This window comes from Lissotriton helveticus, chromosome 7 (genome assembly GCF_964261635.1).
Source record: "Lissotriton helveticus chromosome 7, aLisHel1.1, whole genome shotgun sequence".
Taxonomy (NCBI): Eukaryota; Metazoa; Chordata; class Amphibia; order Caudata; family Salamandridae; genus Lissotriton; species Lissotriton helveticus.
The window spans coordinates 1,611,841,796-1,611,848,070 of record NC_136068.1 but is presented as its reverse complement, the minus strand read 5'-3'; positions in this window follow the sequence as shown (position 1 = coordinate 1,611,848,070).

Below are 6,275 nucleotides of genomic sequence, written 5' to 3'. Positions count from 1 at the left end.
GCACAGAATGGCCGGAGGGAAGGGAGTGGGCCGAGGAGGGTCGACGCGCCCCTGTAGCCAGAGGGATGGAGGCAGATACCTTATATTAAAAAAAAGGCGCAGCTTATCAGGCAGGGTATAAGGTGCACGAGGCGCCTGTACTATATTAAAAACAATCTTCAATAATCAATGTAGCCAGAAGGCAGCCCATGCAGTAAGCATTTCATAACAAACCATGTAATAAGAAGGTCCCCATCAGTTTATTTGCATTTGGGGGGGAAAACCTATTCATGAGTCCTTTCCCCAAGATCCTTTGTTATGAGTGTTCAGGAAACACCACTGCACTAAGAGTATTGTAAAATAACTGATGCATCTGATAGAGATTTCTCGCTGCAGATTCCTTACCTTTGAATTTCCCAGGTGTCAGGCTGGATCCAGAAACTTTTGCATTAGCAGTAAATCCTGAGTGCCGTTGGGTGGCTCCGTTCGCCTTTACGTGATGTTGTCGGCATCATTAGCGTCAGTTAAGGCATTGCTGCCGTCTATATAGGCACCATCCGGGTGCGCGGACATCAGTTCTTTTCTTTCCGTGCCAGTTAAGTGCTGATCCGAAGAAGAGCTAGCCTGTCTTTTTTCGACATCTTGTCAACAAAAAGTTTTCCTTGTGTGTCAAGGATGTCATCTAGACGTACAAGGTTTAAGCTGTGGCACTTGTCACTGTGCCATGTCGGTAACTGACCCCCATCTCATCTGCTTGTAGTGCCTCGAGCATGACCACCAGTGCCGGTAGCAGAGGAAGTGCTGCAGGGCGGTGAGGCGGACCGGGGGAGGGCCAGGGTGGAGGAGTAGTGGAGTCGGGCGTACGACGACTAGGAGTAAAGTAAGTAAATAAATAAATAGATAGCAGGTAATTATCGTCCCATCTCCTTACTTGATGCCTCAGTAAAGGTGATGAGTCGAATTATGCTGCAGAGGCTGGAAACCTGGGCAAGTGAAAAGGAAATTTTAACCAGGGTCCTATATGGTTTTAGAAAAGGCATGGGGACATTAGAACAGTGTGTAAACTTAGATCTTTTAATTAATAAATACACAAAAGTTAAAGAAGGGAACCTGTTTTTATGTTTTGCGGACTTGAGTAGTGCGTTTGACCTAGTTGATCATTGTATACTATGGCAGATCCTGATAGACGCTGGAGCACCAAAGGAGATTGTAAATTTTTTGGCCAGGCTATACGAGAGACTGTCATGTAAGGTGCGCTATGGATCCTCAGGTGAATGTACCCCTTTCTTCAAAGTTTCAAGAGGCATCCGACAGGGTTGTGTTCTGGCCCCTCTTTTATTTTCTCTTTTTATTAACCAAATTGATCTTATATTGTGCCAGACCCCTGCCGATGCACCTTTGATTGGAGGCAAACCGGTGCCAATTTTATTGTATGCGGATGACACTGTGTTATTATCCTGCACACAGATTGGCCTACAGCGCCTCATTGATAGATTTATGACGTTCATAGAGAGTAGGAAGCTACTTGTAAATAAATCTAAAACCTTTGTAATGTCCTGCGGGATGAAAGCTAAGAAATCCAATCCCACCTTTTTTATTGATAAGGACAAAATGTCAATAGTAAAAACTTTTGTTATCTAGGAATCACCTTTGCTAATAATGGGTCATGGCAACCCGAGTTTGATAATATCAGCCTAAAAACGAAGAGATCCACTAATAGCATCTTTAGATTCTCATGCAAACTTGGGGTGAGGAGCATTAAAGATATGACGATCATTTATAACGTAAAATGTGTGTCCTCAGCCCTATATGGTGCGGGGGTTTGGGGTCATAGTGTTGGATCAAATGCACAGAGAGACGAAAATAAGTTCCTTAGAAAACTGTTATGTGTACCACTCTCAGCATCAGTGGATCTGATCCATGAAGAAGTGGGAATAGAATTTATCTCGGACTTGGCAGCATTACGCCCTTTGCTGCTCTGGCGCTCTATTTGGGCCAAGCCGGAAACCGGATTCACCCAGGAGATAATTCTTGACTGCCTCAGACTGGATCATTTTACACAAATATCCTGGCTTAAGTATATACATCATTGGTTCCACCTTCTCTTTCAGTTTGACACTTTTCTTGACCCCAAATCCGTGGTATCAATTCCTAAAAAAGTCATCAAACAAAGGTTTCTAAGCTATAAAAAAGAAGGTCGTGCAAAGGTGTCTGGAAAGTTGCAATCTGTGATGTTTTATCGGGACCTTAATTTACCTATTGGTTTCCAACCTTATCTCTCTGATGTCACTCGTAATTCCCACCGGTTTGTTTTAACTCGCTTACGATTGGGTATCGTTCACCACCTTGTTGTATTCCCCACAATGAATTCTAGATCCGCTCTAGCATGCCCTTGTGACAATGTCTCTCGCCAGAGCTGTTGTCATTTCTTATTGTTTTGTAAATTTTACTATTTCTTTAGGGTAACATATTTAAAACCCATCTTTTTAAGATTCAACGTTCGCTCTACAAAGAATGCTTTACATCTGCTTAGCTCCCTAGAGAACTTGGATATTTGCTTCTTTGTAGCGACATACATATTAAAATGTACAGCTGCCAGGAAAGCCATAGTTTTATGAGTTTTATGATATTCCGGACTATGTCCTGTTTCACTATGGCTCCCTGTCTGTATATTTTACTAGATATACAGCTGCCAGGATAACCATAGTTTTATGATATCTCAGATTGTGTTTTGTCCTATTTTGGTTTCCTGTCTGTATACCGATTTATTTATTTATTTATGTGCAACTTATCGTATGTACAATGTACGCTACATGTTTCTTTAAATCTGGCCTAAATAGCTTTTGTACTGTATATACTCAAGTTTGGTCTTATTATGCTTTTAGAATCCCCGCCTACTATGCATCCGATGGTTCTCTTCTGATCGTTTTAATTGTCATGTCCTTGATGCCTTACTTTTAGTAATGTTTGTTATATTCGTATGTGTTCTGCTTGTATGATTTGTGTCACAAATCTAATAAAGCTTTGAAACGAAACGAAACGCAATAAATAATACTATTTACCTTGCGCTCGCTTCATCGCCCGCAGCACTCCCTCTGCGAGCCGCCACTGGTGACCACGACACAAAGTCGTGCTGGGAGTGAAGGGCCATGGCGCCGAAGGCCTTGAGGGAGCGTTCTTTGAAGCTTCTTGCTGCCCGACAGTCGACACTGTTGATCATGACTCCTTAGAAACTCCTCTCCAATAAGTGCATTCCAAAAGAACTGATGCAATTAGAACTTTCCAAAGTCATCGATGTAAGAACATTCCCCATGTCACCCTTGTAACACAGGACCCCATATCACCCATGTAATAAGAATATTACCCATGTAAGGAAAGATTTCTCCCATGTAATAAAAATGCCATTCCCAGCAGAGCCGCGTGAGGGGACACATGGATACCGACTCCTACTGAGTTCGTTGCAGACTGGCACGACACCCCCAACGTGAGAAGGCTCATGAGGTTTACAACATTGATAAGACAAGCAATGCAATTAGCATTTTACTTTGGATTTTCCGCCGTAGGTACATTGTAGCCTGCTTTTCATTTTCATTTTCACTTTTCTGTAAATATCAACCACATTTTTACATAGTGAAACGTGAGTAAGGTGGGGATTTGTGCTCCCCGTCCTGAAGAAGGAGTTGATCTCCGAAACATGTCGACGCACACATGAGGTGGTGTACATAACGTTACATAGACACCTCACACTTCACATTTTTAATAGTACCAGCCCGGGGGCCTATTAAAGATTTTTAGTCCAACCCCACGAGCCAGGCACTTTTTAACTTTCCACTCACTAATAACCCCACCACTCACTCACATCAAACCCTCACACGCACCACGCATAGTCATTGTAATAAGTGCTCCTGCGCAGTCGTAGGTCGCAGCACGCCGCATCCCGTAGAGGGGTGCGAAGACCCCAATGATGAAGCATGACACCAAGGGTGTTTTTGGTGTGTGAGGGGTATTTTAAAAACACTAAGTGCTCCCCACCATTGTAGGGAAAAAATTTTGAGAACTATAGGTGGATTCTTTTTGTTTATACAAGCTTAACTAGGGAGTACGAATCCACTCGTGAAACTCTCTCTCCCTTACTTGTTATTTTCAAAAAACGCCATTCCCCAGTTTTCCATGTAGTAAGAACACTCCCAAACACTTTATCTGCTAGGAGCTTTTGGAAAAAAATATGTAATGGCAGCATGCTTGAATAACCTATGTATTAAGAGTATTCCTCAGTAACCCATGTCATAAAATAATTCCCTAATATTATCTAATGAAGTGAAAGCATTCACATTCTCCAATAACCTATGTAATAATCGAATTTCATAGGTAATCATCTAATAAGAGCACTCCACAACAACCCGTGTTATAAGAACATTCCCCATTGCCTTATTTGATAAGAGCATTCTGGAAAATCCAATGTAATAAGAACTTTATCCAATATCCTTTGTGATTAGAGTATTCTACACTTACGCATGTAATAAGAGCATTCCAGAATAACCACTGTAATATGATCAATCAATATGATCAATCCACAGTGACTGATGTAAGAAGAGGATTCCCCCTATCACCAATGCAAAAAACGTCGCTCATATAATTCATGTAATGAGAACATTGTCTAATTACATTTGTAATAAGAACTTTCACTTGTACCTCCTGGAACAAGAGTGTTCCATAACAACAACTCCTATAGTAGGATTTCCCAATGTGATAAGAGCATTGTGGGAAAAACACAAGTAGAAGTAGCATTGCCCCGTCACACAAGCAATAACACATTCCACATAACACTGATGTAATAGGGACCTCATCCAAAACCCTATGTAATGAGAGCATTTCCTAATAAAAACAGCAATAAAATCATTCCCTGATAGTTCACACTTCTTCACAGATTCTAAACTAGCCTGCATAATTCAAGTCTTACTCAATAACCCCAACAATAAAAAATTCCATGACAACCCATGGAAATAAAGCTTTCCCTTTAAAATCCAAGTAACATAAACAGCCTCCTATTGTCCCTGTAATCAGAGCCTATCCCAATAACCCTAGTAATTTAACACTCCCAATAGGCCATATAATAACAGTAATCATGACTGACACACTATTAGCCTGTTGCGCAAAGTTTTCCCCCTGCTCCCAGATTCTTTCAGGAGAACTCTGGTACAGGCTCTTGTGTTAAGTCGGATCGACTATTGCAACGGCCTACTACTTTCTGCAAATAAGGGTGTGCTAACACGGCGGCCCGTTTAGTCCTGAATGTCCCCCCAAGAACGGCATCTCAACCTCTCCCGGAACAACTGCATTGGCTCTCAATCCGGCAGAGAACGAAGTTTAAAATATGCTGTTTAATACATAAAAGTCTTAACGGACAAGGGCCTGCCTACCTGGAAAAGAAATGTACCCCATATATTCTGACCTGTTCTCTCAGATCCAGCGACCACCTTCTTTTGGTGGTACCCCGTGCTAGAAAGGCCAGGCATGGTGGTAAAGCTTTATCTATAACGGGACCCTCACTGTGGAACAAACTCCCTTTGTCCCTCAGACAGTGCTCAGAGCATCTAAAATTTAGAAAGCAGCTCAAAACCCTGCTGTTCAGTAATCAGATCTAAATTGTGCGGTTGTCATTCTGTTCTCTTTGTTCTTGGCTCCTAAGCGCAGAGATACTCCACTGGGAGTCGATTCAAGCGCTCTATAAACCCGCAAACAAATAAATAAATAAATAATAAGTGTATTCCTCAATAACCCCAGAAATAAGAGCATTTTCTATTATGCCATGCAATAAGGGCATTCCACAATAACCCATGTAATTAGAGGTAAAAAACTCTTGTGTCAGAAATATTGTTGAATAGAATATCGTCCAAAACAAGGTAAGAATATTGTTTTTAAAATAAATATAGACTGTATATTAATATTTAAAAAAAAATGTAATATAGTAAAATGTAATTTAATATAATGTACATTAAATAGTTAACATTTAGTTGGAAATTGGATTACTGGTTGAGCTGAGTGAAACCCTACTCAAGCAGCAACTACCATTTGTGAGGGTGAAATTAACCTGTGCTTAACCCTCTTGTAGCTTGGCACAAAAACAGTCAGGCGTAACATAGAGGAAATGTGTAATGTATGTATGCTGGCCTTCAAATAGTAATATAGTGAAAACACAGCACAAGACAAATCCCACACCAATCCGGAAAAGCAGTGTAAAATGTAGTAAATTATTTGAGACCAAATTGACAAAAATCCAATCAGTAGAACAAGAG